The sequence below is a fragment of the Penaeus chinensis genome, chromosome 19 (assembly GCF_019202785.1).
Source record: "Penaeus chinensis breed Huanghai No. 1 chromosome 19, ASM1920278v2, whole genome shotgun sequence".
NCBI lineage: Eukaryota > Metazoa > Arthropoda > Malacostraca > Decapoda > Penaeidae > Penaeus > Penaeus chinensis.
In genome coordinates, this window is record NC_061837.1 from 22,858,454 (window position 1) to 22,870,953 (window position 12,500).

The following is a 12,500-nucleotide window of genomic DNA, read 5'->3' on the forward strand; positions in this document are numbered from 1 at the left end:
GAGGGGGAGTGGAAGGGGTAGGGGAAGGAGGGGAGGGGGAGTGGAAGGGGTAGGGGAAGGAGGGGAGGGGGAGTGGAAGGGGTAGGGGAAGGAGGGGAGGGGGAGTGGAAGGGGTAGGGGAAGGAGGGGAGGGGGAGTGGAAGGGGTAGGGGAAGGAGGGGAGGGGGAGTGGAAGGGGTAGGGGAAGGAGGGGAGGGGGAGTGGAAGGGGTAGGGGAAGGAGGGGAGGGGGAGTGGAAGGGGTAGGGGAAGGAGGGGAGGGGGAGTGGAAGGGGTAGGGGAAGGAGGGGAGGGGGAGTGGAAGGGGTAGGGGAAGGAGGGGAGGGGGAGTGGAAGGGGTAGGGGAAGGAGGGGAGGGGGAGTGGAAGGGGTAGGGGAAGGAGGGGAGGGGGAGTGGAAGGGGTAGGGGAAGGAGGGGAGGGGGAGTGGAAGGGGTAGGGGAAGGAGGGGAGGGGGAGTGGAAGGGGTAGGGGAAGGAGGGGAGGGGGAGTGGAAGGGGTAGGGGAAGGAGGGGAGGGGGAGTGGAAGGGGTAGGGGAAGGAGGGGAGGGGGAGTGGAAGGGGTAGGGGAAGGAGGGGAGGGGGAGTGGAAGGGGTAGGGGAAGGAGGGGAGGGGGAGTGGAAGGGGTAGGGGAAGGAGGGGAGGGGGAGTGGAAGGGGTAGGGGAAGGAGGGGAGGGGGAGTGGAAGGGGTAGGGGAAGGAGGGGAGGGGGAGTGGAAGGGGTAGGGGAAGGAGGGGAGGGGGAGTGGAAGGGGTAGGGGAAGGAGGGGAGGGGGAGTGGAAGGGGTAGGGGAAGGAGGGGAGGGGGAGTGGAAGGGGTAGGGGAAGGAGGGGAGGGGGAGTGGAAGGGGTAGGGGAAGGAGGGGAGGGGGAGTGGAAGGGGTAGGGGAAGGAGGGGAGGGGGAGTGGAAGGGGTAGGGGAAGGAGGGGAGGGGGAGTGGAAGGGGTAGGGGAAGGAGGGGAGGGGGAGTGGAAGGGGTAGGGGAACCATTCCCCCCCATTCCTCCCTACCCCTCCCCTCCCCCTTCCTCCCTTTCCATTCCCTCCCATTCCTCCCTTTTCACCCCCTCTCCCTCCTCCCTTTCCATTCCCTCACCTTACTCCCTCCCCCCAGCCACTTTGCTACTCCCAAAATACTTTTTTTTTCTGCGCAGGTAACAGCTGCTGACCTTTTTTCGCATCGCAATATGATAAAGTCCGGCAAGCTAAGCGTTAAAGAGAGTGTACCTTCTCGCATTCCATTTTATCTTTAGGGCGCGGGAGAGAACGGCCATTCGAGAGGGCGCTGGCCTGTTTTTGTGTTTTTTTTCCCGCCAAAATCCGAAGCTCTTTTGTGTTGACCGCGAGAAAGATACTTGACGGGGTCGGTTTGTAGTGGGTTCGAGAGGAGCCAGAAGTAACCGTGAATTGGGTGTTTTTGAAGGAGATATATAAAAGAAAAAAAAAAAAGTGGATGCAGTGGGGAGAGATGGTATTACAGTGGCTATAATTAAGCATAAGGCCTGAATTGCAGACGGGTTTTCTAACTCCCTAATTGCTAAAATGCCTTAATTGTTATGTGAAAAGTTTTTTTTTTCTTGTTTCGCAAGTAGATGCACGGTTGATGTATGTACCAGGATATTCAAGTATTCATAAGCACTTACGTGTATATTTACATACATTTTGATCATCATAAACTCTCCTATACATTTTCTTGTAGATGGGAATATCAATTATATTTTTTATATTAGCTGTAGTTAGTGTGAAGTCATTGATATTACATTCCCACTTATTAATGAACATTATTATTTAATATTTTTAACTTGAAATATATATCCGTTAGCCACAGATCGACTCAGCGGTATAAAAAACGAGCGCTACTCCCAGCGTGGCAAGTTGCTGATTCCGGCGCCGGCCATTGCGACAGCATAAACGGCCGTTCAAATTCGGGTCGTGTTTTCAGACCCTGCTGAGCAAGAGCTTCGTGCATAACGTAATAGCAGTTGATTGCTATTATGGCATTTCCAGGTATGAAAGTCCTTTTTGAAAGATAATTTCGTCGTGTACGCGAATCCCAGAATAATTTGCCGACTGAAAATGGATTAACTGCTCTAACGGGAATCGATTCGTGGTAACAGCTGGTTTTCGTGATTTTGTTAAGGGGAAAATCTGTGAAGAAAAGCTCAAAGAAAAGATCTTTGTCCTACATATAATATATCCCAGTCGTGGCCATGCTAAGACGACATGTCAGCATCGTGCAGTAAAGATAAGATAGGAACAGCGTATAAGAGGCAGAGAAACAAGAGGAACAGAAAACGCCGTTGTTGAAACAGATAACACATTCACCGGCCTTCCATAAGTGCATTTATCACAACAGATATCATGAGCGAAATCCCTCCGCCTAAGTTTATAAATGGCGGTCAGCGCACACCTCCTCCCCGCAGCCTCCTCGCATCCTTGACTCTCCTCTCCCCGATTTCGTCTACAACATAAAGATGCTCCAACACCCGGCCATTATCTTACCGGTTTGGGGATGTCTCATGACCTGGCGTGACCCTGGAGTCTGCCTTTCCGTTCCATCTCTCTCGCATCCTCCTCCGCCGAGCGTGTTTTTTGTTGCCATAGTGACGGAATTCTAAAGGTCGTAGGGTGCTTGTTCTTAAAGTTTACATGTGCCATTGCTGGACGTTACGTGGGACGAGAGAACCGGGCGAAGTCTTTGATAAGTGAAAGGCTGCGGTGAGTTCATGCGGGTACCTTTCTTATTAATATTGTTTTTTTTGTATTATTAATTTGTTTTTATTATTATTATTTTCTTCTTTGCTTCTTATTTTTTATGACTTCGTCTTCTTCTTTCCTTTTTCTTCTTATTTTTCTTTCTTTATTCTTCTTCTTCCTCCTCTTCTTCATCCCCCTCCTCCTCTTCCTCCTCCTCCTCCTTCTCCTCCTCCTCCTCCTCATCCCCCTCATCCCCCTCCCCCTCCCTCTCCCTCTCCCTCTCCCTCTCCCTCTCCCTCCCCCCCTCCTCCTCCTCCTCCTCCCCCTCCCTCTCCCTCTCCCTCTCCCTCCCCCCCCTCCTCCTCCTCCTCCTCCCCCTCCCTCTCCCTCTCCCTCTCCCTCTCCCTCCCCCCCTCCTCCTCCTCCTCCTCACCACCTTCCTCTCTCACTTCAGCAAGCAATATCACTGGAAAAAAAAAAACAGTTTCCTACCATCGCTATCCTTCGCATTGCACTTGCAACGTAAACCCTCGCCCGCGCTCTTCGACAGCCCACAGGGATGTTGACAGTAGCTTGTGGCGGAACTCGATCCCTCGCGAAGGACCAAACGGTTGTGGTTGTTTATTTCATCATTTCTGTTGTGGTTGTTGTTGTTGTTGTTATTACGGTTGTTATATATTGTTATTCCCGTTGTGGTTGTTGCTATTGTTGTTGTTATTGCTGTTTATTGTAGTTATGTTTTTTTTATAATTCACGTTATGGCTGTTGTTGCTATTGTTGTTGTTGTTCTTGTTATTACGGTTGTTTTTTTATTATTCCCGTTGTGGTTGTTGCTGTTGCTATTGTTATTGTTATTTTGTTATTAAATTTATGTTTTTTTATCATTCCCATTATGGCTGTTGTTGTTGTTATTATTATTCTTGTTGTTATTAGTATTAACAGCAGTTCTACTAATAGTAATATTATCACTAATTGTCACCATAGTTATTTTCTTTTTTCCTTTGTTCTTACCACCATCATTATCATTAATGTTACCCATATTGTAATTAAAAATAGTAACATCATCGTCCATATAATTATCAACGTTACTAATTCATCATCGCTGTTATTATGGTTATCATTATCATCATTATTATTACTAGCATTATTGTTGGTTTTGTTGTTTCTTTTTTCATTATTGCCATTACTATCACTATTGTCATTATTATTTTTCATCGCTTTTGTTGCTTTTCTAATTATTTTCATAATTGCTGTCATAACTTCCTATCAAAAATCATATATTTCACATGAGTGTTATTTCTTTGTTTTTGTAATGTGTCATGCCTTGTTCTTGTTCTTGTTCTTCTTGTTTTTTTTCTTCTTTTTTTTGCGTCTTCGTATATTTTGTTTTTCTTTTTTTTTTTTGTTGTTGTTGTTGTTATTGTTCTTCTTCTTCTTCTTCTTTCTTTCTTTTTTAAAACAAAACGTGTGTATTTTCCTGATATGTTTTCTTTATCAATAAATCGAATCCAACTTATTTTCAGTGTTTAATCTTGATCAATGACTATCAGCCTTTCTGTCTGTTCATTCAAATACCTTTTCATACATTCACATATTTCCATATATTAATTCAATCTATTTTTTTCAGCCACACTCAAATCTCTATCCTTAACCTCCTATTTCAATCTCCCAAACATCATCTTTTCCTCACATCGATTTATCTGCTTTGCTTTATTTTCCTTCTCTTTTCTTGTATTCTCATCCTCGAGTTTGCTTTCACTTCTTCTTGTAAGAAATTCTTTTCCTTCTTGCTTACCCAAAAGGCTAAAATGAGTTCATTCAGTTTAACTTCTTTGTGTACGGCAAAGTAGCCTGGTATTCTGTTTTCTCGAGTTAAAATGAGATAAAATTAATATTGAATATCCGATAGAGGTTGGAAATAGTTGTATAGGGTGAATATCTTTCCGTTTTGTGTTTGTTTGTTTGTTTGTTTTTTTGTTTTTTGTTACGTCTCATACCAAGTCATTAATAACCACACTGAATAGTGAAAACACTCTACCGTGTTGATACTATGGTAGAAAAACCCAAAATATATCTATCAATAAATCTAGTTTTATATTGTGGGTTTTTCTACCAATAACCACACTATAACCACACTCTACTATTATTATAGTAATCATGTTTCATTCATGTCCAGATGCTACGCCTCTTCTCCATGTTTAAGAAGCTGATTAGCTATTTTACAACGCTTAAGCTTTACCAATTTATTTTATACTAATCATATTCACATTTCAAAATCAGACCTTTCGTATGATAATCATAAAAGATTGATGATATAAATATCTGAACCCTTTTAAACCATGATCACTTTGGAGAGGATGTTAAATATATTAAAATTAGATCGCATCTCGACCTATGTCAAGGATGATAGCCAATTCGAACGCAATCTCTTCCTTATTCAAATAAACACGTAAATAAACCGAAGACAGAGCACAATAAACATTCATCTACAACCCACAGAAGTTCAATATATCCCCCATAGCATCATGTAACAAAGAAACTTTACATATGGGCCACAATGAGTAGTAATCAGTTACAATGACAACATACCACAGGCATTTCCGAACTCTTATATAGTCACCATAAATATTCGATGTGTGTTGGCAATATATGCTTCTGTACGCTGTGTGTGGCAGATGATTTGTTGTTTCGATAGACATTGGCGACCCCCGATAGATGTTCTTGTGTTATTACTGTTTTTGTTAATGTTATTGTAATTGTTCCTTGTTATTGTTATCACTGTTATTTGTATTCTCATGATTATGTATATTATTTGATGATGATTGTTATTATCATTATTGATAATAATATTATTATCATTATCATTATTATCATTATTATCATTATTATTATTATTGTTTTTATCCTTATTATTATCATTTTATTATTATTATTATTATTTATTTATTGCCTCGTATTGCCTCTTATTATTATTATTATTATTATTATTATTATTATTATTATCATTATTACTATTATTAATATTACTATTATTATCATTATTATTATTATCATTATCATTATCATCATTATCATTATTATTATTACTATCCTTATTATCACTAACATTATTATTAACATTATCATCATTATTACTATCATTATTGTCATTATTATTATTAACATTATTATTACTATTATCATTATTGTTGCTATCATCCCAATTATCATTATCATTATTATCATCAGTAGTATTAGAAGGTCTAGCATTATCATTATTAGTAGTATTAGCATAACTGCTTTTATTATTATTACTATCACTAATATTATCATTATTATTGTTAACATCATTATCATTATCATCCTTATTGTCATATTATTTGTGTCATTATTAATATCATTAGTAGTAGTAGTATTGATATTATTATCATTATTATTATTACAATCACAATTGTTATTTTCATTATCATTAGTATTAGTCATTGTTAATATCACTGTTATTATCATTAAAGATGGTATAGTTCAGTGGAAGAACCGTGGCATTGCAATTGCAAAGTCCTGAGTTACCCTTATAGTCGACTCAGCTGTGAATGAGCACTGGTTTGTTTGATATCAGCATACAGGGATCAAAGTCTGGGGTCAAATGCATCTCTTGTATTGTGAAGATATTCATACCGCAACATCCCGTGGTCTAGTACGCATGTTCCTCTACAAAACACGTATTTCTGACGAAGACGTAATCGAAAAAGGTCAAATACATCTCTTGTATTGTGGAGATATTCATACCGCAACATCCCGTGGTTTAGTACGCATGTTCCTCTACAAAACACGTATTTCTGACGAAGACGTAATCGAAAAAGGTCAAATACATCTCTTGTATTGTGAAGATATTCATACCGCAACATCCCGTGGTTTAGTACGCATGTTCCTCTACAAAACACGTATTTCTGACGAAGACGTAATCGAAAAAGGTCAAATACATCTCTTGTATTGTGAAGATATTCATTCTCATTCATACCATTTCGTTCGTGCGTTCGTTCTCACATGGAGTTTTGATGTTAAATGGAAGAGCTTGAAGTCAGTTCATTTTGGTGTAAAAATCATTTAGTGAATCTATGAGGATCCAATTCTAACTTTATCATTATTTTTATTAGTATCATTATTGTTATTACTATTATCATTTTTCTTATCATTATTGTTATTACTATCACTATTCTGATTATCATTATTGTTTTTACTATCATTATTTGTATTATCACTATCGTTATTACTATCATTATTTTTATCATCATTACCGTTATTACTATCATTATTTTTATCATAATTATCGTTATTACCATCATAATTCATATTATCCTTATCAAAAGCACCATTTTTTTTAGGCAAGTACACTGCATTAGACTAGTTAGACCATTAGTTTAGGTACATTTATCACTTACACGACTATCCGATGTGGAAGCTTAAGAATGAAGGTAGGAGAGGAAGGAGAAAGGAAGGAGAGGAAAAAAGGGGAGGGAGAGATAAAGGGAAATGAAAAAAGGGTAACGGATGGGACTTAAAGAGGAAAAGAGGATAGGGAAAGGGAAAGGGAGGGAGAATAGAAAGAATGTTCAGAGAAAAAAGGGAGATAGGAACACAAGGAAACGTAATAAAGGAGCGTAGAAGAAGGAGAAGCTGAAGGGGGAAGAGAAAGGAAGTGGGAAGAGGCAGCTGTAGGGATAAAAGTTGGTGAAAGGAAGGATTTTAGGAAAAATTTGGCAGGGAGAGGGGATGGTAGAGCTGGGAATCACAAGCAGTATTAATGATGATAATAGTGATAATGATGATGATAATAATAATAATAATAATAATAACAATAATGATAATGATAACAATAATGATAATGATAACAATAATGATAATGTTGCTAATAATAATAACAACAGCAGTAATAAGAAGAACAATGATGATGATAATGATCATAATAATAATAATTGCAATAATAATAAGAAGAACAACGAAGATGATGAAAATATAATACTAACATTGTGAATAATTATAATGATAAAATTAATAACGATAAAAATAATAATGATGAAAAAAATTATATCAATAATGATGATAATAATTGTAGAAAATCATACAATGCACATACGAAATCTATTAATATATGATTAAAACAATAATAATAATAATAATAATAATAGAAATAATGATGATGGTTATGATGGTAATGATAGTGAGAATGACAATAGTGATAATGATAATGATTATGATGTTAATAATAATAATGATAATCATAATTATAATATTGCTGCTATAAATGATGATAACAACAACAATAATGACAGTAGCATCATTAATAGTAGTATTTATGATGATAATAACATCATGATACTGATGGGGAAGATACGTTAAAATATACCCATAAATTCAGATATGTGTATCTGTGTGTATGTGCGGGCGTGTGTGAGTGTGTGTGTGTGTGTGTGTGTGTGTGTGTGTGTGTATGTGTATGTGTGTGTGTGTGCGTTTGTGTGTGTGTGTGTGCGTGGCAAGTCTCGTGTGAGTTATTAAGTATGTGTTTGGGACAAGGTTTGTTTGTAGTTTCAATCCCACCTTGCTTGTAAATGTATACATTTTATGCATAGATATATCTGTATGTTTAATATATTAAGTGTAGATACCAACGCATGAGATATGCAGTGGTACTACATGACGGCAAAATGGATAAATTACACATTAGCAAAACGAATCCAAAAGATATTATTACCACGTACGCGCATCAAACAAACAAACAAAGAGAACGGACAGAAACGATTCCCCTTCTGAATAAAAGATAGTATCCAGCTTCCATTTCAAAACAATTTACATCCATCTCTACCCCGGGAACAAGTTCTCTGCCCAGGAACAGGTACGGTGAAGGGAAGGAAGACCCAGCCCGAAGAACCTCTAGTGTTGCGCAACTCTCCCTCAGCCTCGGGTGAGAGAATGGCGCGACTGGGGTACATATGGCGAGGGGCGTCAGGTAGCCATTACTCATACCCGTACGAGGGGACATTGTGACGCATATTTTTTTCTTCTTCTTTTTTGCTGTTTTGTTTATGTGTGAATTTCATTTATTGTTCTAGGGATCGTTGAATAGGTTAATTATTTTCCTCATACCCATACAAGAGGGATATTATGGCTCATATTTATAATTATATTCTTTATTTTCACAGTTTTGTTTATGTCTAAATCTTACACTATTCTATGGCTAGTTAGGTATAAGTATTACGACGCTCATAGTTTTATCACAAAGTATTCCTCAAGATCACTATTTTGCAATGACTACTAGAACAAAGCAACAGGTGCCTAGATAAAAGATTCGCTTGAGCAACATACAAAGGTTACATTCATAACTGTATCCTTACCCGGAGCAGGCAAGGACCTGGTCTGGAGGACAGCGTAGGAAAGTCTGTCATATCAACAAGTCTCTAAACAAGATAATTTTACTGTTTTAGACCAAACTGCTGTGTTTAAATCCTTTTGAGGAATGGTCCTTCGTTCAGGTTAAAATGAAATAGATGAAAAAATCAAAGAGCAATTGCTATCTTGATATTTTGTATTTCTTTGGGCTTTGCAGTCCATCTCGTTTCTAAATATTTCTTTCATTATCATTACTGTCATTATCATTATCATCATAATTAGTATTACTATTACTATTATTGTTTTTGTTATTATTATTCTAATTAATATTATTTTCGTTATTACTATTATTGTTATCATCATCATCATCATCATCATCATCATCATCATTATCATTACTGTTATAATCATTATTATCATTATTATTATTATCATTATTACTGTTATCATTATCATTATTATTACCATTATTATTGTCACTATCATTATTATCATTAGTGTTGCTATTACTATTGTTCTTGTAATCATCACGAATACCACCATTACTATCATTACCATTATTTCCATCATTATCATTATTATCAACAATAACTTCACACCATAAAGATAATAAAGACAAATACAGGTAGACAGCCTCACGTAGATCGACTGTCCATCCTTCAGTGAGATTTACAAGCCCTCTAAATCATAGTGTTTGCGCCTCTTGAATACTAATGTACTGTGGTCTTGCGTAGGGAGTTTACATAGAGCGGGTTAATGTGTTTGTGGTACAGTAGGGAATCGAAATTGTGTAATTTCATATATATATTACGTTTATGTTTGATTTGATGTTGTTGTGTGTGTGTGGTGTGTTGTGTGTGTGTGTGTGTGGGTGTGTGTGTGTGTGTGTGTGTGTTGTGGGTTGTTGTGTGTGTTTGTAGTGGTGTGTCGTGTGTGTGTGTATATATATTACATAATTATTATATATTACTATTATCATTATTATTATTATTATGTTCATTAAAATGGTGTAATAAACAATGTATAGTTTGATAATAATAGTATGATGTAATATTGTATAACAAAAATGTAAAATATTATATACATATATATAGTGTGTAATAATGAGCTGGTGTTTGGTGATTAATAATACTATTAATAAAATCTAGTAATATTGATAAAAATAAGTTATTGTTAATTACTGTTATTTATATATTATTTTTATACCATTATTACATTTAAAATGATTTTCTATATTTATTCTAGTAACATTTACTAATACTTAATGAATAATATAGATAAATAATAGTAAAAAATAATGACAATAACAGTGCTGATGTTAAATGACAGCCAAGATAAAGATGTTTGCATTTGAATAAACTACTATTTGTTACTAAGATCCTCCGAAAAATTGTTTATATGCACGCACCTCATCACAAGTGCACACACTCACACATACGCAAACACACACACACGTTCGTACACCCACACGCATACGAACGCACACACAAAACACACACAAACACACCACACTGACACACACACCACCACACACAAAACATACACACAAACACACACACACACACACACACACACACACACACACAGATAAACGCAAAGAAAAACAAAAAAAATCCCGTAACTATGGTTGTATAGGTATACATAGGTATCTAGTACCTCTAATCAGCGTGTGTGTCTGTGTCGTGTGATCAGGTAGGCACGCGTATTCTCTCTGTCCCCAAGTACCGTTTCCATTCACTTCTCACCACAAGGGTTAATCCACTTTGAGAACCGCTGGGGAATGCTCTCCGTACCGTCTGAACCTGTGTGATAGTGACCCCCATGAGTAAGGGAGGACTATCTCTGTGTCTGTTTGTCTGTGTCGGTGTCGAGAAAGACAGTTCTCTCTCGCTCTTTTTGTCTCTATCTCTGTCTCTCTGTTTAATTATATCTCCTGCTCTTTCTGTCTATATCTCTGTCTGTCTGTTTATTATCTCTCTCTCTAGCTATCTATCGCTCCTCTTCCCCTCTCTCTCTCTCTTTCTCTCACCTCTCCTCTCTTCTCTCTATCTATCTATCTAACCCCCCCCCCCTCTCTCTATATATATGTGTATATATATATATCCCCCTCCTCTCTATATCTCTATCTATCTATCTATCTCCCCCACCCCTTTTCCCCTCTCTCTCTAAATATTTTTCTTCTTCCAATCCAGCGTATGTCCCTCCCCAGCCATAGGAGTTCTGAGCATAAACACAAGCCAACAAACAAACCATTATTACGTATTCACGCATGCGCATAGATAAAAGCATTATTTCTGTTCTAAGGAAACTGCCAAAGCTGAGCCGGGAATCCCAGTGCCAGACCATTACGGAAAACAGCACACATGGTCGGTCACTTTCACTAATGTCAACACGTATTCTCAATATTACCTTTCTAATAACCTTTCCGTCGTCATATATATATATATATATATATACATATATGTATAAATATATATCTATATACATACTTAGATATATATATATATATATATATATTATATATATATAATATATATGCATATATATGTATATATATGAATATATATATATATATATATATATACATGTATTCGTGTATATAATTTTATTATTTTCCTTATCATTACTATTATTAGCCTTATCATTATTATTATTATCATTATTATCAATTGCATTATTATTGTTATTATTATTATCATTATTATTATCATTATCATTATTATTATTATCATTGTAATTATTATTATTATTATTATCATTATTATTATTATCATTATCATCATTATTATCATTATCATTATTATTATTATTATTATTATTATTATTATTATTATTATTATTACTATTATTATCATTATTATTACTATTAATATTATTATTATCATTACTATTATCATTAATTTTATTATCATCATTATCATTGTTATCCTTATCATTACTCCATTGTCATCATTATCTGAATACACCAATATTCACTTAATCTAATTCACATGAACATCAATTAATCTCTCATTAAATAATAAAAAAATATAAAAAATCTCTCGTCACTAAATACATTAATGAAATTAATTCTGCTACAAAAAAAAAAAAAAAAAAAAAATCCCCAGACTCAAATGTGCGTGTTATGACCTTTAATATTCCCCCATTGAAAGAACTCAAACGTATAAATTGGACAGGCACTGTAATCAGCTGATACCCGAGGGAAGGGACTTGGCTGTCATTTACTCGACCTGAGGAAAAAGGGATCTATTGGTGACGTCACATAGGGAGCGTCGCGCAGGCCAGGAAAAGGCTGTGTGTGTGTGTGTGTGTGTGTGTGTGTGTGTGTGTGTGTGTGTGTAATACATTTATACATATATATATATATTATATTCATACATATATATGTATGTATGTATCTGTGTGTGTTTTTGTGTGCGTGCGTGTGCGCGTATGTTT